Source organism: Meles meles, chromosome 7, assembly GCF_922984935.1.
Source record: "Meles meles chromosome 7, mMelMel3.1 paternal haplotype, whole genome shotgun sequence".
Lineage (NCBI taxonomy): Eukaryota > Metazoa > Chordata > Mammalia > Carnivora > Mustelidae > Meles > Meles meles.
Genome location: NC_060072.1, coordinates 98582321 through 98605347, shown reverse-complemented (window position 1 = coordinate 98605347; position 23027 = coordinate 98582321).

Sequence of the window (23027 nt, the reverse complement as noted above, 5' to 3'; positions counted from 1 at the left end):
ACAGGTACTTCTTTTTGGAAGAGCATCCTCTAGTGTCTTTCTCTGTCATATTTCTACCAAATAGTATGTATATTTGCTCTCCAAATCATACTTGTCTTCTACATGATATTGAATTTTATTACGTCCCTGTCTACCCTGTCCCTTTATTATAAATCACTACTCTTCATTGTAAATCACAAATGAAAACCCACTTTCTAACCTTTCGTTTTAAAGTCCCAATCATAACACGTCACACAATTTAAAAATGGGATAAGAATGGAATGAAAATGAATTTCAAATTCTAAATCAGAGAATGAAAAGTGTCTTCAAGAAACCAACTTACTGAATTCCTCATTTGCAGGTAACTCGACATCTTTGCTCGTGACATGAATCCCATTCAAACCCAGAAACATACAGAGAAGTTCCATGAGCCCTTAAAAATGTTTTTTAATGTATAAACCTATTGCTGATGGCCCACCTTCTCTCAATAGTGATATTCACTGTGGCCACGAGTGTGTCAGTATATATTTCTCTCACCGATAGAAAGTAGAGAATTGGTAGCAGGGTATCAGCTCTCTGTCCTTTGGTCCACATGCCACACAGAAAACGAACACCCACTCAGTCCCAGTCCTCTGAATCAGTGGCCATTTTTCAGAAGTGTTATGTCAATCAGCACTTGAATACCCAGGGTGCTTTGAAATTAAGACACTAGAAGTGTTCTTCTTACTTTAGTTACTTTATTTATGACAACTGACTATTACCATGAGCTCATGCTGATTGAGACATAAATTTGTTAAAATTTTATATGTATATGTATCGATTTTCTGTATGTGTCAATTTTCTGTATTCTGTTTCACTAACAATTTTCACGTCATCTTATTTCCAAAATTCCCAGGAAGGGTCTGACACATTAATAGGTGATCACATATATCTATTTGAGTTTGGCAATCCTTAAAAAATGATGTTCCTGATAGCCCCTCATGAAGACAAGTTTATTTTTTGACTGAGGGCTTTACATTCCAGTTTCCCTGTTTTGTGAGAGATTCTCCTTTATTTACAGCTAACTGAAATTCCTCTTGCTTTCCTATAAACCAGTTTCTCATTTACATATTCCGGGACAAAGAAAACATTAATGTAGCATCATCCCTCATTTGTGCATAAAACATTTTGACAATCAATTCTTATTTCTGGAGTTTAACCTTCCCTCCATAACTCTGACATCTGCTGTTATCATAAAGTGGCTTCAATTACAATTGTGTGTGTGTGTGTATATCTGTGTGTGTGTGTGTGTGTGTGTGTGTGTGTGTGTGTTACGGCCATTGTGTTAATAGAGATGGCAAATTGAATATTATCTAGTTCCACTCGAGAAACCCACGAGTTATGCATCAGTATTCTATGCCTAGCATGGACACAGACCATTCTTAGAAACAGAAGGGGATGTTGACAAATCACAGTACCTTCTAGTAAGCTGAATTTGAAAACTAACTGCAAAACATTAAAAAATAGGAGTCCCACACAAAACTAGAAGCATGAGACAAAAATGCTTAGTGAAATAAGTCAATCGGAGAAAGACAACTATCATATGATCTCCCTGATATGAGGACATGGAGAAGCAACATGGGGGGGTAGGGGGATAGGAGAAGAATAAATGAAACAAGATGGGATTGGGAGGGAGACAAACCATAAATGACTCTTAATCTCACAAAACAAACTGGGGGTTGCTGGGGGGAGGTGGGATTGGGAGAGGGGGAGCGGGCTATGGACATTGGGGAGGGGAGGCGAACCATAAGAGACTATGGACTCTGAAAAACAACCTGAGGGTTTTGAAGGGTCAGGGGTGGGAGGTTGGGGGAACAGGTGGTGGGTAATGGGGAGGGCACGTTTTGCATGGAGCACTGGGTGTTGTGCAAAAAGAATGAATACTGTTACGCTGAAAAAATAAATAAAAAGGGAAAAAAAAAATCCCTACTGAAGTTTTCCAGGAATTTACTAAACTATAAATCAAACTGATATGTGTATTCTGGTTTTTTGTTTGTTTGTTTGTTTGTTTGTTGTTTGTAGCTGATATAACTGGGTGCTAGGTAAGTATAGCAGAAAACATCTGTGTGTGTGTGTGTGTGTGTATGTTGGATGGCAGACTGGAAATTCTTGGCAACTGAAAAGATCTAGATTTGTTTGATGCTAAGATATGCTTTCCCACTGGTAATTACCATATCCTTAAATCTTTGGAAAAATATCACCTCCCATTAGACATGCCAGTTATCATCTACAAAGGATATAACATTTCTGCAATTCTCTGCTACTTATTAATTTGAGGAACCTAGGTTAAATTTTCTAAACTTGAGCTATCTCATCCCTTAAAGAAGAGTAACAATACTTCCTAGAACTACTATAAAGATTAAATGGATAATGTCTATAAACACCTGGCAAACGGTACTTCAATAAATAAGGCATAATACCTTTGGCATTGTGAAAACCTCCAAAATGTTGGTGGAATATATGGTTGAATAAAAATATACTGAAGAATATACTTTGTTAAAGAATAATTTAGGAACAAGCCTTTATATAGGAGCCAATCTGAAAGAGCTCCCAATAGTCAAATATAAAAAAAATCTGAGCAATAAAATCACGTGATACTGTATTATAACCCAAAGTATAAAATAAATATGAGCCTATACTGATATAAATAATGATAAAGTAAGTAAATAAAAGGGGGAGAAGGGACAGATTTTTCTTATGAAAGAATTCCAAATAACACATGTAGATACTCTCCCTACACTATTTTTTTTAAAGATTTTATTTATTTATTTGACAGACAGAGATCACAAGCAGGCAGAGAGGCAGGCAGAGAAAGAGGAAGGGAAGCAGGCTCCCCGTTGAGCAGAGAACCCGATGTGGGGCTCGATCCCAGGACCCTGGGATCATGACCTGAGCCGAAGGCAGAGGCTTTAACCCACTGAACCACCCAGGCACCTCTCTCCCTCTACTATTTAACCCTCTCTCCCATTTGAGAGTGGCTGTATTTTGAATTTAGTGACTCTCTTACAAAGAATATAGTAGGGAAAGGGAAAAAAGAATAACTTCACTGTAGGGAAATGTGGGAAACAGATCTTAAGCAAATGATCAAGGTTAACCTCACCAGGGATAAGTCACATTGATATCATATGTTCCCTGATAAAATGTGATTAATGTGATGAGAAAGACATTCATGTCTGTCGTGTTTGTCACAAAAACCCATAAGCCCAGCCTGACCATGAGAAAAACGTAGGGACACTTTTAAAAACACCTGACTAGTATTCTTCAAAACTGGCAATGTCATGAAAACAGAGCAAGTCTGAGAAATTTTCACAGGTCAGGGGAGACTCAGACATGACAAGTAAATGTGGTGTGGTGTCCCGGATTAGACCCTGGGACACAAAAAGGACATTAATGGAAAAGCTTGTGGGGAAAAAAAAAAATAGTCTGTAAGTTCGTAGTATGACACCAATGTTAATTTCTTAATTTTGACAAGTGTGGCACAGTTCTGTAAAGTGTCAACATCAGGAGAAACTGAATAAAGGATATAGAACTTCGGTACCACCAATGCAACTTTTCTGTAAATCAAAAATTATTCCAAAATGAAAATATTACTTTAAAAAGAAACCTTTATATGCAGCATCACTCTTTCTTTATTAATTAGTGTCAAGCACAAAGAAAATCCACACAGTTACACAAACTGAAACCCTGCCTCTTCTCTGGTTCATCTGTAATATTGCACCATAGTATTTAGTGAAGTCGTGAGGCTTAATCAACTCAAAAAGCAACATTATAAAGCTCTTTGAAATCCCAAGATGAAAGAAAATTATGTAAGTATGTAAATAAAGTCTCAGCTTGGCCATTCAAAAATGTTCCTGGGTACATGAGGCCAAAATAAGAGACGAATCTTTGTAAGTTGTTTTCTCTAATCAAATCCATTCTGCCTAGACCTGTGAGCACACGATGCCAAAATGACTGACTACAAATCAATTGGATTATTTAACACCATGTATCATGCGGTCATAGCCCCCAAATGTCGTTTTTTCCTGCTGATAGCATCTGTGTTTTTGCTTTTTGCTTTTAAAGTACTGGAATTTCGACTTCATGCAGAAACAAAGATATTTTGCTGTCCATGTGAAAACTGACAGGCAGCACTTTGATACTCACGTATCATGAGGTGAGAGCCATTGTCTGGTTGTTGGTCTGGCAGACATTCTGCCCCTCTGCAGAAATGATGCAATTCAGCTGGAGTGACTGAATTGTCTTTGTGAGAGTTCTCTATTTTTTGAAAATTTCCTAGAGCCTCATACTCGGGGTCATCACAGGGTAATATTTAACAGGGGCAAAGTTTCGCTGTCTGTGGATCCTAGAGATTCCCTCTGACACCCGCCCACCAGTCTCCACCCCAGCCTTTGACCTTCCACATCATTCAGTTTGAATTTTTGGTTTTAACTGATGAGTAAACTTGTAGCAGTTTGATGCATATGGTTAAACAGCCTGTAGCTACATCTTTGCCAAAATTATATTTGATATTGTCAGCGCAAAGTGATGGTCAATTTGGTGAACAAAAGTTTTAGTTCAATTATTGACAAATCTGTCCAGCTTGCATTGTTGGTTTCATTAGAAGGTTGCTTCCACTAATCCAAAACAGGACTTAATTAGGAAGTCTTCCTTTCTTGGTCTCAAAATATTTATTTATAAGTCAGTTCATATAACAAAGAAAGCATGGGTTTTAGAGTTATAAAGATCTTCCTGATAATTTTATGAATGAGCTATGTGACCCGGCAAGTCACTTCACCTCTCTGATCTTTAATTTATTTTTCTGTAAAATGATAATTAAAATGTGAGGATGGGATAGATTTAAATATGCAAAAGTACTTTGCATGATGCCTGATTCAATAAGTTTCTCTTTGACATCAAAGTGATGTCATAGACAGTAGTAACATTCCAAGTCATTCCTGAGGAAAAAACTAGATAGCCACACTATATATGCCTGTCTCAATAAAGAACATAAATTCGAAGAATATATATTGTTACATTCCTAACATATTCCTAATCAATAAACGTACGACATTTTCAAAATGAGGGACCAAATTTGTGCTCCTACATGAAATCAAAATATCTTGATTGTTGGCACTTTAAAAGAAAGTGTGTTTAGTAATGAAAATTGAAAGTACATAGAGTTTTTCTCATGATTTTTTGTGTTTATCTAACAAATGTCTTTTTCCAGGCATTATGCTGGGCACTGGAAGTAGGAAAAACAAAACAAAACAAAACAAAACAAAACAAAAAATAGTGACCTGATGAAGTTGGGGAGACTGTCCTCTTGTCAACAGTCTAATGAGGGAGATACTTAAGAAAAGATTAATAACTCAAGGCTCAGATAATGCCTCTGAGCTGCATGGGTGAGAATGACAGGGACGAGGATTTCCCCAAATGATGGAGACGGAGAAAGGTCAGGGTAGGGAATCAGGAAGGGTCCTCATAGGTGAGAATGATCTATGGGATCAAATATGAACTGAATTGGGATTGTGAAAACAGGAATAAGAGGATTTGTTTATGCTTTTCATGAGGGAATGAGCCAGAAGGGGAAAGAGAATGAAATGGTGAGGAAGAGATACTGTTTCCCTTCGTGAAGGGTAAACATGGGAGGAGACTGAGTGTCACCAGCTGTTTGCATGGAGAGACCTGTATTTGTGAGACTGGCTTTTGCTGCCAGGAAATGAATGCAAAGGTAGTGGATCCCAGAGCAATATATGGGTGATCTAAATGCAGCTTGCCTGGACAACAAGAATGTCAGCAACAGGGCTACACCAAAAATCCCGAGTGTTAGGAAGGAGAGTTTAAAGACAATAACCTGAAGAAGGATTTTTCTTTACCTGACAGATGCTTCAAAGCTTTATGAGCAATGTGGAATGTTCAATAAGCCCTATTGATATAAGGAATGAGTCACTCTTGCCTAATAAGTGAAAAGAATGAAGTTTTAGAAACGCAATCAAGCCTTCCCCAGTCTGAATGGTTTATTTCACAACTTAAAGTTTAACATTAAACAAATATAACTCGAGTCCCAGTGCAACGATGATTGATGTTTTTCATCAACATCCAATTATCATTCCATCGGGCACTGTTGTCTGGGCCAAGTAAAACATAGAGCATGCATCTAGAAAGGGTTGTTCCTATACCTTTCCAAAATAACTTGCAGGCTACGACTACACTTACTGCACCTCCGACTGGTTAGACCGTGTCACAGGGAACCTCTACAAGTAAGTTTGGGTGTTGTGTTATCACTTGTGCTTTCCCACGAATATTAACTGCTTTTGCTATTTGAAGGTAAAGGAAAAAACAAAACACCTTTCATTTCTTTAAGTTATTTCATTAGAACCATCTGTATCTGTGTGCTTTTTGTCTCTTGTTAGCTGTGAAGACAGCTGCTTAGGTACTGAGCATGATGTCAGGCTGTGGCGTGAGGTCTTGCAGGAGGTGGTTGCGAACTGAAGAGATTTCAGAAAAACAAAAACAAAATAAAAACATCCCTTTGACAGGGCTTCAAAGGAAGCCATCACATTCAGGAACAGCTCTCCAAGAAAACACAATCACTTCCCGTTTTGTTCTGGGCTAATCCAGTGGTTCAAAAGAGGAATGATGGATGGCTTGGAGGCCACTGTAGTAAAAACGCCTCACGTTCACAGGGATGCCTTTTGTCCCAGACCACTTTGCAAGCAGCTCCCTCAAAGAGGCAGGAAGCCTTCTCACCACTTCTGAAACTATTCTCCTCTGGGGAGGCAGCAACAGCTGCTTCACCATCAGCAGTTACTTGCTGAGGAACACAAAGAATGCACCTTCTTTCTGAAACTGCAGGGAGGGCTGAGCATTGAAATGTAATTAATTGCTCAAACTGGAAGTTGGCCAGAACCCCAAGGCTAACAACGTACACTTACAAGGGAGAAAAGAAAAGCTTTAATGAACTTAGAAAGAAGAGATCTAAAAATTCTATCAAAACAGACAACACAACATATCCTGCCGTGGCTTACTTCAGCAGGGAATGGCTTGATGGGAGGAGGGAGGGAAAGAGGCTGGGTCTCTTGGAATCCTGGCTATGCACAGTGTGAATGAAATCACTCAGATGACTTTGCCCCATTTCTAAAAACTTGCCTCTACCTAGAATGATAATTAGGAAAAAGATCTGGCTTGAATTTATTATTAATTTAGTCTTAAACTCAGTAAAAAGGGACAACTTCCTACTAAGGACATGAGTTCCTGTTTAAGTGGAATCTTCCAAAGTTCATAAAGAATCTAGAAGAATGTCAGAGCAGCACTTGAACCTTAGCCCTCGTCAGGTTAATCTCCCCTATCATTGAGGCCCACTCTGCACAGTAAAGGAGAACCGAGGGAAATGGGCATCTAGACATGGAAATTTAAATTGAATTCAATTCAGTCAACATTTGCAGGCCAAGTGGGTGCTAAGAGATGCAGAGCATCATAAAGTGTATTCAAGATTTTTTTAAAAAGTGTTAATAGGCAATTCAGGGCTTTGGAAGAAAGTAGAAGAAAAAGAGACAGTCTTTGACTTGAAAACCAGAGCTTTAAAGGGAACCCAACTTTAAGAGCACTGACTACTCAAAAGGAATGGGCTTAGAAAGCACAGCCAGATGCACTGGATACAGCACACAATGTTCCGAACTGCTGTTTCTGTATGGGCAGGACATGATAGCTGCCGAGTGGGATAGTGATTTCCTAATGGGTGGGCATGGCCTCTGACAGAGGATCCAGGGCAGGAGACAGCAGAGAAGAACCTTGGAGATCATCATTCAGCCTTTCAACAAACACATATTGGGTATCTACCATGTTATAGACATTATGCTATGTTAAGGTTTAGTGATCAACATGATGGACACTGCCATCTGGAAACTTACTTCACAGGCAACAGTAAGCCAGCGAGAGACCTGTATTCATGGGTCAGGCTCTACTTCTCCTTGGCAGGAAAATCAGAAGCCATCATTCAGATTAGACTCCCCCCCTCAAAACAATGACAGAATACAGATAAGTAACTAAGAAACACGACAATTAGAGTCTACTGAAAAACTATTTTTCAAAGTTTCATGAAGCCATGTAATACTCTTGCATTGGTAAAGAGCAGAGAGGAGAAGGAGGTCTTCATTCTGACCGGTATATCTATATGCTTTCCTCTGGCCTCCTTGTAAACAAACTTATTTTGTCCTGGTTGAAGAATAAATTATCTCATGTAGGGATTCAACTATAAAAGTAACACCATGCTCTAATTCACAGATACTTCATTTGTTCTATAAGCATCTGCTGTGTATTGGCACTGCGCCAAGTTGAACATAATACAAGTCCTGCCCTCAAGGAACTTATAGTCAATGGGAAAAGGCAGACAAGAAAACTACCTATCATGAAACAATACAATAAATTCCTTAATTGCCATTTCTCTCTCTACTTGCGTCTTACTGGGATTCTGGTCCAGAGGACACAAGATGGAATTTAGGTGTTAGAGGGAAGAAACTCATCACAGAGTTGATGGGAGGCAGAAAGATCCACTTCAGGGTGAAACTGAGTCAAAATGCTTCAAGTGATCCAAAGGCTAAGTGGGACTCTAAGACGAGGTGACTAGTCCAAAACCTGTAATACTGCATGGATCTAGAATGAAGGAGAGCTTTCTCTGTGCTGGTGACAAAGGGAAGAACACTGCTCAAGAAGTGAAAATAGAGCTTATTGATCTCTGGCTTTGTAGGAAGAGGGAGGCCAGGCAAGTCTCAACAAATCAGTATAGGAAAAATTAAGGCAAATGCATAAAGTTCTGAGAATAGAAAGCGTGAGTGTGGGGCATTAGTTGTGGGGCAGCAGGAGATGCAGGGGAGAGTAGGCCCACAGAGGTATTAATAGAAGGAGTGACTGATTCACTAAGAATGAGCTGGCGTTAACCAGATGTAGAGAAGAACATTCCAGAAAGAGGCAACCTCACCCCTCAACCCTGCAAAGACATGGTAGCTTCTGAGACCGTGTCACAGTTGGCCTGAGGGCTGGACTTTGGATCAGCTGCAGGGAGGAGGTTAAACTGGAAACCAAAAGTCAGATTAATGTTATTTTCATCTTAACTCTTTAATGGAGGACGTATGTGGAGAAAATGTTTCTGTATATATTCTTTGGATAGCTGACCTATAAATCACAAACTTATAGATTCAGGGATATTGTAGAAAACTATCCAATAAAAATTATTTTTATTGACTCCCTCAAAAATTAGTTTCTATTTAACCCACCATAAGTCAACTGGAATTATTTGTGTCTTGCTAACAGTTCAATTCCTTCTTCCTTTCTTAGGAAAGCATTTAATCTGCTTTGTTCAGTTAAAAATGAACACTTAGCCATTTTCATGCCTCCTGATGAAATTACAGCCCTTTATATGATCCTGGTACTTAATCACTGTTAAATATAAATTTAACTGCTGAGGGTTTAAGTTGCCTGGATTTTATTTTCAGGTCTTCAACCTCTCATATATTTATTTTCTCAGATTTCCTGACTTAGAAATTACACGGATAGATTTAGTCATTAGCCACAAATTAAAGATTTGCCACAAGATACTTTAGTCCTTTGTAGGCTAACATTCCATTGCTGGCTATTTATGGGATTAATCTTTAAACTAAACAATCCAACATGAGGTGGCCCTCGGTTTCGGTCCCATCGTTTAAAAAATTATTTGGGTGCTTGTGGTGGTGATATATATTAAATACTGTTCTTAATTACAAAAATCCCATCTCTGGATCAATCTGTCCCCAGATAACATTAGTTTCATCTCCACGCACGTTCATTTAAACATCACCAAATGCACAACCACATAAAATTACTGATTAAACTTTTGAAACAAGCAGCTGAGATCATTTGGTGCTAATAGTAGCCAAGGCAGAGATTTGTGTTATACAAAACAGGAAACTGTGAGCACTTTTATCAGGACTATTGATTGTTCAGATTAGTTTATAGCCTTTATTCTGGGTGAATTAATAGTAATCCTATAGAATGACAGAGCACCTTTCTTATGAGAATACAAAGCATTCTCTCATACCTTCTCTAATTCATTTTGTAACATCTCTGTAAAGCAGGAAGGGTCAGGTATTCAGACAGGAAACCAAAGCAGACGCTAAATGACTTTCCCCGGGACATATGGTTAGCCACAGACAGAGCCCTAACAAGAATGTGAGTCCCTTGACATCAAGGTCAGTGTTGATGCCATCAGAGTGGTGGTTCTCAAAGGATGATCTGTAAAGGCTCTCAGCTTTATCCACAGGCTGGGGGCTATGAAGTTAGTCAGTTGCCATGTCTAAAACATTTCCACTCACAGTTACTGTTAATTCTATATAGTGAATGTCTGGGATGTGACAATAGCTATAATGTTGCTGGTGTGAGGGCTTCCATCTTGCAAAAACATATAAATACAGTCTTTTTCCTGAACCTTTCTTCTTTTATACTATAATACTATTCTATAGTATAAAAGAAGAAAGGTTCAGGGAAAAGACTGTATTTATTATATTATATATATATTATATATATATATAAATAATATATATTATTTATATATATAAATTATATGTATATATATATTATTGTTATATTATATAATAATGTATAATATAATTATATATAATATATTATATAATATAATAACATATATAATATATTATTATATTATATAATATAATAACATATATAATATATAATATTATATATATTATATAATATAATAACATATATAATATATAATATTATATACTATAATACTATTCTATTAATCCAATTCATTTCTCCCTTCCTCTCTCTCTCTCTCTCTCTCTTTTCTTTCTCTGCCTGCTCTCCCCCTTCCCCCCTTTCTCTCTCTCTCCCTTTCTTTCCTCCATCAAGAACAGGACTAAGATATATAAGCTACAATGATGGCACATCTTCAAACTAATAATTTAAATATTTCACACTATTTCGTGTGGAATGGGAGGCACTGGTTTTCTATTAGTAAACATTCTAGAAAAACAGATACACTTATTAATAATTCACTTCAATGGACTGACATTAGTTTAGTTCTTGTCCTCCAGTTTTATTTTTGCAACAATTGTCCAAATCAGATGACTTCTTAGGAAACATGCTAAAGAATTTAAGATTTAAGCAATAAAATAAATTACTTGTTCCCAGTAAATACCACCAGACCCATGCATTATTCAATTTCCAAATTCAGCTGACTATAACTGCCAAATTGAAAGACCAGTGAACTCATATGTGTGCTACCAAAGTCCTAAAACAAAACAAAACAAAACAAGAGACCAATCACAATATATGAGGGGAAAGTTCTAATTTTTCACTGGAGGGCACAATGGTAAGAGGAGAGTGGGACCAGTTTTCATTTAGCTAGTTATATAAAGAGCCCTGTGTAGCATCTTAAAATTGCTGGCACCATATTTCTGATTTTTTCCATAGATCTGTACATCTGCAGCCCTAACCTTTTTCAGAGCTCCAGGCTCACTTTCTAATTGCCTGACTGAGAAATCCTTGTGGAGGTCACTTCTCTACATCAAACTCTGTAGGTGCAAATCAACTCAGCATCTCTCCTCCAAAGCTTGACTGCCAGCTGATGGCATGAGACTCAAAAATATTACTTTCCCTGAAATCTCCTTCTGCATTTCTATAATCACTAACCTTCACTCGTTTACTCCTTCATTCAACAGTTCATTCAAGAGTCCTTAAGTATGATTTTGGTCACTGGAAAACCAGAGAACCTCAGGAATTGCCTAGTGTGCAATGATAGTTATAATCCAAAAATTATAATTATTACAGTGCTACACTCTGGCTCTGTTACCTCTTCCCTAAATAAATGTAATAATTCTTTATAGGTTCCTTTTCTTCTGTCTCAATCTGTCTATCCTGTTCCTCCCCTTAATCGATTCTATTCATCTTTATAAACAGATTACTTTCTTAACTCCTCATCTCAATACAGTCTGTGAATTTCCACAGCCAATGAAAAAACTCATCTTATGGTCTTCTGCAATTCTACAGGGTATGTAGAGAACAGCCCTCACTTGCTCCTGGGGGACCAAGGTTTAAGACTGAGCCCCACCACTGGTATGAGGTTGACAGTGCCATTTACTACCCTGTGCTTGAGTGGTCCCACTTGTAAAATGAGGTGACCAGATTAAAAATATATACATTCCTAATATCTTTTCCAATTCTGAAAATTTATGCTTTAGTCAATGCAGATCTGCTCCAGCGACAGACAACTTGCTTTTCCCAAGCAGTCCCTTTCTCTGCCCCAGCATCCTGACTATATAATGTCTTTCTTTACTCTTCTTTTTCTGTTCCACTGAAAACCATGCCCATCTTTTATGGCTTTATTCAAATGTCACCTCTAAATCCTCTGACTGTAAGTGAGATCTTTTTCTTTTTTTTTTTCCATTTTATTTATTTTTTCAGCGTAACAGTATTCATTGTTTTTGCACAACACCCAGTGCTCCATGCAAAACGTGCCCTCCCCATTACCCACCACCTGTTCCCCCAACCTCCCACCCCTGACCCTTCAAAACCCTCAGGTTGTTTTCCAGAGTCCATAGTCTCTTATGGTTCGCCTCCCCTTCCAAATTTTTTTTCCCATTTTATTTATTTTTTCAGAGTAACTGTATTCATTCTTTTTGCACAACACCCAGTGCTCCATGCAAAACGTGCCCTCCCCATTACCCACCACCTGTTCCCCCAACCTCCCACCCCTGACCCTTCAAAACCCTCAGGTTGTTTTTCAGAGTCCATAGTCTCTTATGGTTAAGATTTAATTAATTTATTTGACAGACAGAGATCACAAGTAGGCAGAGAGGCAGGCAGAGAGAGAGGAGGAAGCAGGCTCCCTGCTGAGCAGAGAGGAGATGTGGGGCTCAATCCCAGGATCCTGGGATCATGACCTGAGCTGAAGGCAGAGGCTTTAACCCACTGAGCCACACAGGCACCCCTATATATATAGAGAATAGAGAGCATATATATATATATATATATATATATATATATATATATGATCCTTGTTTGAACTCGCCTATGCCTTTGCACCTACACTTTCTTAAATTTACCAATATTCTATACTTAAAGTGTAGAAACATGCACCCTCAGTTATCCCCCAGTCCTGTATCTTCTCTTTCCTCCCCAGGCAGATTTTCAGCACCAAGAATCCTAGAAAACATCCAGTGGTAGGGCTGGGAGGCCCTGGCATGCGCACAGTCCTCAGTTTCTCACTGGTCCTACCGTGTTCTAATTGTGATTTGCTTTTCTCTTTATCCTATATTACAATCTAGCCTTAGCAATTTGTAAATCTTCTGCCATATTTTTATATCCATTTTTTAGATGTTGATTATTCTCTTTTCTTATAGGCGAGAGAAGGAAAGCAGGTATACAGAACAGGCAGCATTTAGGAAATGTAACTAAATTCTATATTTTATAGCTAGAAATTATGTTTATCATGGAAGATAAATTTGAAAATTAGGAGAAATTTCACTAGAATTGAATGAATTACAGTGTTTATATGATATGGAGGGTTTAAAAGCCAATATAATCTTAAACCATATTTATAGAAGTATCATATCCAGGCCTTAGAAAGTTTATCAATTAATATTTGTATGCAAGTTAAGAAAAAAAATATGCTACATTGCTTTAAGCATAAAAGATCTTGTTATCTCATGCGATGAGCACTGTGGTGATGTCTGTCCACGGAGGGCAGCTAGCTCAATGACAGAATCTAAGAACCAGCTCCCTTTTTTTCTCCAGCATCAACATCCTTGCTGCATCCTCATATTTGCATGAGGGATGCTATACGTCCAGGCACCCTGTCCTCATCCTAGGTAAGAGAAAGATAAAAGATGTTTCTCCTGGGGTGCCTGGGTGGCTCCATGGGTTAAAGCCTCTGCCTTCAGCTCAGGTCATAATCCCAGGGTCCTGGGATGGAGCCCTGCATCAGGCTCTCTGCTCAGCAGGGCGCCTGCTTCCCTCTCTCTCTCTCTCTCTCTCTGCCTGCCTCTCTGCCTACTTATGATCTCTGTCTGTCAAATACATAAATAAGATCTTTAAAAAAAATTAAAAAGATGCTTCTCCTAGAGGATTTTTGCCTGTTCATTCAAGAAGAAATGTTCTGACTAGTGACTTCCATTATATAACATTAGCTAAGGATATTCTACAAGTCTTCTCCACCTCCCCATAACTGGAAGAGTCAGGGAGAGTGAATAATTTTCTTGCCTCTGTAATCAAGAGACCCAAGGAGAAAAGAAGCATGTGAAGCAATAGCCTGAATGGTTTTTGTACTGATCAGAATATATATCAGATAGGGTACTCAATTTTGAGCCCTTCTTCAACATGAAACAGATGATCAAACAGCTGTTGCTGAAGAGAGAAATATTTAACCTGAAGAAGAGGAAGCTGTATAAAACAGCAATGCTGGTCTTGAAATGTCTGAAAAGCTATCATGGGATTTGGTTCGTATTGTTCAAAACGTTGGATCCAATATCAATGGGTGAGTCTTGCTGGAGAGCATTTCTATCTTAGAGCATCCTTGTTTTCTCGAAAAATAAACTAATTAAGTCATATTAAGATAAAATTAGTGATTATCACACAAAAGAATATCATGGAGCATGAGGTATAGCAGGTGTCACAGGATCTCAAAGCCATCGAGTAGCATGTCACTTCCCTTTCTCCCACTTTGCACATTTGCTACATTGATCTCTCTTCATATATCAGTTCTCTGTTAAACTCATCTTTTTGCTCATGGCCTAATCTTTTGGCTCATAGCCGACCTAAAGTATGCCAAAAGGATGAATTCCTACACCTTAAAAAGTTGCTTTCTGTCTCAACTCCAAATTCCTGGGGAGGAAAATATTTCACTGGACCAGCAAAAGTCATATGTCCATCCTGGTTCTATCAGGTGTAATCAAGAAAAATATGGATACATGAAACATAGGGCTAACCTTATTTAAACTCTGACAAGACAAATTCTCTAAGAAGACTTGTAGATAGGAAAGAAGTCATGGGCATATCAAGTAAATATTTAGTGTCTGCCCTCTGCCATTCATCTTACTCGCTACTGTCAGGTTACTTTTTCTGAGAGACAGTTCCGTTTATACCATGTATCCACCTATTTATCAACTTTCAATGATTAGACTGCTTATTAAATACTGCCTGGAACTCAAAGTCCTTCACAGTGTGATCCCAATGCACTTTCCTGACTTGATTTTTTACAACTCCCCTTTCTTGCACTAAGTAGAGCTATTATGTCCTTTCCCCTACACATGCTGGCTTGCCCAGGACCAGTCCAAGTTTGGTCTGTTGCTTAGATGCAATTATTATTTTTTTTTAATTTATTTGACAGAGAGAGAGGGAGATGACAATAGGCAGAGCAGCAGGCAGAGAGAGGAGGAAGCAGGCTCCCTACCAAGCAGAGAGCCCGACACAGGGCTAGATCCCAGGACCCTGAGACCATGACCCGAGCTGAAGGCAGAGGCTTTAACCCACTGAGCCACCCAGACACCCCACTTAGGTGTAATTATTAAAAGTGACCCCTTGGGGTGCCTGGGTGGCTCAGTGTGTTAAAGCCTCTGCCTTCGGCTTAGGTCATGATCCCAGAGTCCTGGGATTGAGCCCCGCATTGGTCTTTCTGCTCAGTGGGGAGCCTGCTTCCTCCAATCTCTCTCTCTGCCTGCCTCTCTGCCTACTTGTGATCTCTGTCTGTCAAATAAATAAATAAAAATCTTTAAAAATAAATAAATAAATAAAAGTGACCCCTTTTACTTTCCAACATGTCCTGATTTAGATGCCAAAGAAATGGTCCCTCTACATAGATGCCCATCCCTTTATCAACTTTAAACTCCCAAAGCCCAACTGTTCCTCAACATCCAGGAAAAAAATACCAACTTATTTTTACATAAAGACTCGTCTGACTTATTAGGGTCAAAATAATGCCTCCTTCCTCTTAACTCCCATAGTATTTTGTTTACTTCTCTTTATTATACTTGGAACTTCCTATATTTTATTATAATTGAAACTTCTTATTGTCCTGTGTTCACCTGGAGGTCTTATTAATTATTATTAATTATATGATTATCTTGCTTTTGTTAGGAGGTAAAACGAAGGAATGTATATTCAGCTAATCTAAGTGGTTATCATACCGCAGAAATGCAGTAGGAAAAGCAATGTTAAGAAAACACAATTGTATGGGTGAGTGGAATCAATTGAACCAAATTTTAATATTAAATTTTAATATTAACTCAGTGACTGCTATAGAAAGCTGAAACAATACCTTCCCCCACCACACACACACACACACACACACACACACACACACACACACACAATTTTCTTGTTACTTTCACTGTCAACTTCCTATTAGCTCGGGAGAATGGCCAACACATCAGCTAACACAACAGAGGTGGCTGGGCTGGGCATGGTGGTATTTCTGGGTGCAGTTCTTGCCAACACCCACCTCAGACTCTTACCTTTATTTGCAACCTTCTTCCTCGTGCCCAGTTCTAAAGTCAGAGAGTAGGGGCTCTCAGGGACAGACAGGTCATGAGTCAAACCCCAGCTTTGTCACCTCTAGCTCTATGTCTTGGGTAAGTTACTTATTCTCTGGAACCTCAGTTTTCTCGCTCATAAAATAGAGCGTGACCATGCAGATACCATAAGGATCCCACAGATCCCTAAAATAGATAGCATTTGTAATCTGCTTTGCACAGTATGATTCTATAATTATACTTTTATCATCATATGGTTCAAATCCCATGAAACATGTATCCCTGGGAGAGCTGATTGCCAGGGTTTCATAAGGCTATAAATACATTAAACACTGCTCATAGTTGGAGTAAACAATGTTTCACAGGCATAAATGCCATAATTTTAAAAAAATATATTAAATATAGTAGAATAGGAAATATAAAAGTATTTTGAATACAGTTAATTTTTATTATTATTTTCTTTATCAGTAGAGACTAAAAATCTTAATTGTATCAGATGACTGGCCAGGAGATTTCAGATGTTAAAAGTGACTCTATTAAAAAAAAAAAAAGTGACTCTATTTTTGGAAAGGGTAGTAGTTCCTGCATTCACCAGAAGGTGATTTGCTTTCCAATTCCTAATGGACCCTCTCAAAGGAGAATTTTCATTTAGCTGTCTCTATGACCAGTTACTCTTCATGACATACAAGCCCGCCTCTACTGGCTCAAGCAGGGCTTGGCATTGAGGCTGGGCCAGCACCTCTGTCCAAGTGTTCCAGAAACTTACGCTGGATGTGAAAGTGGGAACTGCCTGCCCATGAATTGTGAGACAGGAACTGAAAGTGTAATCAGGCAAAGAGATTCTAGGAAGTGTCAAATCCAATCCCAGATGCTTATGCAAATGTGCTGTCAATTAAAAGTTGTTGGGCAGGAAAGGAAAGTTCAGGTACAAACTTAAGGAGATACAGGTTAGGGGACCCAAGAAAGTGTTCAAAGTAGAGGCTACAAGTGTGGCAGGAAGTCATCCCTGTGCTGCCTCAACTGTCTGTCTAGTGGAGGTCAGAGAACCTGAAATCTCAAAGCGTAACTGAACACAGATTTTCTACTACAGCTAACCATGACATGTCTTTCATACAAACACGTTCTATCCTGACCTGAGCATCAGCACTTGATGTACAAAAGTAAAGTCTGACTCAGATTATGTCCCACATAGCATCTAGGGGAGTGTCTTGCACATATTAAATGCTCAAGACATATCTGCTAATTATTAGCACTGTTCAGCACTGGAGCAGCCTGACGTCTCTGATGGTAAACATTATATCCCTGGAGGTTGTTAAGCAATGTCTCATTAACAACTGTGTGCTGCAAATTAGAAAAGGTTTAATAAAACATCTGAGAGGCCATAGAAGAATTGGACTGGAAGACATCTAGAAATACTCCCAAACCTAAGAATCAATGATTCTATATCCTGAGTTAACATCTATAGTTCTACGACAATGAAAATTTAGACTCAGAGTGATTAAATGGATGATATTTTTGAAAATATCTTGATGGAAAATATCTCGATGGAAAATACGCTTGATGGAAAGATTTTTTTCTATGGATTTAAAAAATTGTATAATTGTGAATGCTCATTAGAATACAATTAAATAGTCTTCTTTCCCTAGTTACTAGTATGTGCCAGGGTGCCATAATTAAATGAGTAATTATGAAAGAAAATGTATTCCTTCAAAATCAAATTTACTTCATTCCTCTTAGTAAAAGTGTCTTGGCAAATCAATGGAAATCTTTATAGATACAGAGAAGCCCTTTAGGGGAAAAGACATTAAAATAGGGCAGGGAGAAAAGAAAGAAAATCACATAATAGATGGAAATATTATATAATAATACTTCATATATGAAAATGCCTATTTTCATTTCCATAGAAATAATAGAAGAATGCACAAAAATCTGTTACCATCCATGGAGGTCCAAGTGTTTGAAGATGTTTTATGCCTTTTGCCTTTTTATAGTACTCTGATTTTGTTAGATTATGGCTCTGCTTCAAGTTTACTTTTATGGAGATTAATGCAATTTATACAGTATATTTTATTTTATGATACACTTAACAATAAGTGGGTAGTAATTAAGGCTGTTTGAGATCGAGGAAAACTGCCCAGGAACTAAATACCTTTAAAAAAAATGTGTTCTTTGAGTTTAATAGCATTTGAACTATTTAAGTAGCTTAAATTAAATTAAAGTTAATAGAGTTTAATTAAAGTTACAGTCAAAAGAGAAATATTCTTTCTTAAGAAAGAAAGTTATTCTGGGGTCATGGACTTTTTTTTAATTCTCAGTGAAGAAATAGCTTTCAGTATTTACGAATCTTCAGGATTACTATATAGTCAAAGGCTCAAGGATTAGCTACACTGTGTGAGAGCTATACAGTATTCCACTTTCATAGGAAAAATTTCTTACAAAAAAAACCCAGTGTAGGTGGGCATGGCAGCCCAACTAGGTGCTATTATCTTCTACGTTTAAACATGCAGCAAAAATGGCTGGTGTAAGGTAGAAATGGAGAAGAGCCTCTCTAACCAATCTTGTGCATCGGGATCATCAGGGATGCTATTTCCTAAATCAAACAAGTGTGGATTTGCTTATGGCATTTTGTTTCTTATTCAGATTGTGCAATGATGGACTTAGTTCTTCAGTTGGAGAGCATCCTGCTTCTAAACGGCGGGGTCAGAAGAACCCATGAGATGATGGGAGTCCTGTAGAGCTGCATGAGACAGCAGAACGCGGTTGATGGTGGGCCACCTGGCCTCTGATAGAGCCAGTCTTTATACCGTCACACAATGGTTAGGCTCCCTTTTTGTTAACTTGTATTGGCATGTTTTTTTCCAGATATATGGATTGGCCTATGAGCCAAATACCAACTCCCATTCCCTTAATAAATCAACTCTGCATGTTTTTAAAAATTAGATTTTAAATATCTAAAGCAATGATGTTGAATCAATTCTTTTTTTTTCCATTTTATTTATTTTTTCAGCGTAACAGTATTCATTCTTTTTGCACAACACCCAGTGCTCCATGCAAAACGTGCCCTCCCCATTACCCACCACCTGTTCCCCCAACCTCCCACCCCTGACCCTTCAAAACCCTCAGGTTGTTTTTCAGAGTCCATAGTCTCTTATGGTTCCCCTCCCCTCCCCAATGTCCATAGCCCGCTCCCCCTCTCCCAATCCCACCTCCCCCCAGCAACCCCCAGTTTGTTTTGTGAGATTAAGAGTCATTTATGGTTTGTCTCCCTCCCAATCCCATCTTGTTTCATTTATTCTTCTCCTATCCCCCTACCCCCCCATGTTGCTTCTCCATGTCCTCAAATCAGGGAGATCATATGATAGTTGTCTTTCTCCGATTGACTTATTTCACTAAGCATGATACGCTCTAGTTCCATCCACGTCGTCGCAAATGGCAAGATTTCATTTCTTTTGATGGCTGCATAGTATTCCATTGTGTATATATACCACCTCTTCTTTATCCATTCATCTGTTGATGGACATCTAGGTTCTTTCCATAGTCTGGCTATTGTAGACATTGCTGCTATAAACATTCGGGTACACGTGCCCCTTCGGATCACTATGTTTGTATCTTTAGGGTAAATACCCAGTAGTGCAATTGCTGGGTCATAGGGTAGTTCTATTTTCAACATTTTGAGGAACCTCCATGCTGTTTTCCAGAGTGGTTGCACCAGCTTGCATTCCCACCAACAGTGGAGGAGGGTTCCCCTTTCTCCACATCCTCTCCAGCATCTGTCATTTCCTGACTTGTTAATTTTAGCCATTCTGACTGGTGTGAGGTGATATCTCATTGTGGTTTTGATTTGTATTTCCCTGATGCCGAGTGACGTGGAGCACTTTTTCATGTGTCTGTTGGCCATCTGGATGTCTTCTTTGCAGAAATGTCTGTTCATGTCCTCTGCCCATTTCTTGATTGGATTGTTTGTTCTTTGGGTGTTGAGTTTGCTAAGTTCCTTATAGATTTTGGATACTAGCCCTTTATCTGATATGTCGTTTGCAAATATCTTCTCCCATTCTGTCAGCTGTCTTTTGGTTTTGTTAACTGTTTCCTTTGCTGTGCAAAAGCTTTTGATCTTGATGAAATCCCAATAGTTCATTTTTGCCCTTGCTTCCCTTGCCTTTGCCGTTGTTCCTAGGAAGATGTTGCTGTGGCTGAGGTCGAAGAGGTTGCTGCCTGCATTCTCCTCAAGGATTTTGATGGATTCCTTTCTCACATTGAGGTCCTTCATCCATTTGGAGTCTATTTTCGTGTGTGGTGTAAGGAAGTGGTCCAATTTCATTTTTCTGCATGTGGCTGTCCAATTTTCCCAGCACCATTTATTGAAGAGGGTGTCTTTTTTCCATTGGACATTCTTTCCTGCTTTGTCGAAGATGAGTTGGCCATAGAGTTGAGGGTCGATTTCTGGGCTCTCTATTCTGTTCCACTGATCTATGTGTCTGTTTTTGTGCCAGTACCATGCTGTCTTGATGATGACAGCTTTGTAATAGAGCTTGAAGTCCGGAATTGTGATGCCACCAACTTTGGCTTTGTTCTTCAATATTCCTTTGGCTATTCGAGGTCTTTTCTGGTTCCATATAAATTTTAGGATTATTTGTTCCATTTCTTTGAAAAAAATGGATGGTATTTTGATAGGGATTGCATTAAATGTGTAGATTGCTTTAGGTAGCATAGACATTTTCACAATATTTATTCTTCCAATCCAGGAGCATGGAACATTTTTCCATTTTTTTGTGTCTTCCTCAATTTCTTTCATGAGTACTTTATAATTTTCTGTGTATAGATTCTTAGTCTCTTTGGTTAGGTTTATTCCTAGGTATCTTATAGTTTTGGGTACAATTGTGAATGGGATTGACTCCTTAATTTCTCTTTCTTCAGTCTTGTTGTTGGTGTACAGAAATGCAACTGATTTCTGTGCATTGATTTTATATCCTGACACTTTACTGAATTCCTGGACAAGTTCTAGCAGTTTTGGAGTGGAGTCTTTTGGGTTTTCCACATATAGTATCATATCATCTGCGAAGAGTGATAGTTTGACTTCTTCTTTACCAATTTGGATGCCTTTAATTTCTTTTTGTTGTCTGATTGCTGAGGCTAGGACTTCTAATACTATGTTGAATAGCAGTGGTGATAATGGACATCCCTGCCGTGTTCCTGACCTTAATGGAAAAGCTTTCAGTTTTTCTCCATTGAGAATGATATTTGCGGTGGGTTTTTCATAGATGGCTTTGATAATATTGAGGTATGTGCCCTCTATCCCTACACTTTGAAGAGTTTTGATCAGGAAGGGATGCTGTACTTTGTCAAATGCTTTTTCAGCATCTATTGAGAGTATCATATGGTTCTTGTTCTTTCTTTTATTAATGTGTTCTATCACATTGATTGATTTGCGGATGTTGAACCAACCCTGCAGCCCTGGAATAAATCCCACTTGATCGTGGTGAATAATCCTTTTAATGTACTGTTGAATCCTATTGGCTAGTATTTTGGCGAGAGAATCAATTCTTTAAATGCAGTTTAACTTAATGTTTACCCTTATCCTTACACATAAAATACAACATTTTTGATAAAACTAAAACCTCAAATTAGTCACACACACAGTTTAACTTAATGTTTACCCTTATCCTTACACATAAAATACAACATTTTTGATAAAACTAAAACCTCAAATTAGTCACACACACACACACACACACACACACACACACACACACACAGAAAAGTTGGGAGGTAAAAAAAGAAAACCTACAAAACAGAAGAATAAGGATGATTCAACTACAAGCTTTTTTGTGTTTTCACCTTGGCTTAGATAAATGAAGATGGAATGATGCAATCGAGATTGTCATGTCCATGGATATAATAAAGGAATGACATAAAGTCTAATCTATGCATGAAAGCCAAACTATTTAGCTCTACTTTTTATTTTGTTTATAAATATATCTGAAATTTCTTTTGTAATAATTAGTACAACAAATGTTGCATAGCAGTTGGCACACTGCAGTTGCTGAATAATAAATGAAAAAATTAATTAATCAGTGAAAGCATATGAGTTTCAAATGTCTTCAGTTATTTGCTTAAGATCCCAATCAAAACCAAAAGCTACTTTGGGATTATCATGTGAATATTTTTTTAACGATTTTATTTATTTATTTGACAGACAGAGAACACAAGTAGCGGAGTGGCAAGCAGAGGGAGAGGGAGAAGCAGGATCCCCACTGAGCAGGCTTCCTGCATGATCATAACCTGAGCCAAAGGCAGATGCTTAACTGATTGAGCCACCCAACTGCCCCTATCATGTGAATATTATAATAGAAAAATTCTCTCATTTCTTTTTTTTTCCATTTTATTTATTTTTTTCAGCATAACAGTATTCATTGTTTTTGCACAACACCCAGTGCTCCATGCAAAACGTGCCCTCCCTATTACCCACTACCTGTTCCCCCAACCTCCCACCCCTGACCCTTCAAAACC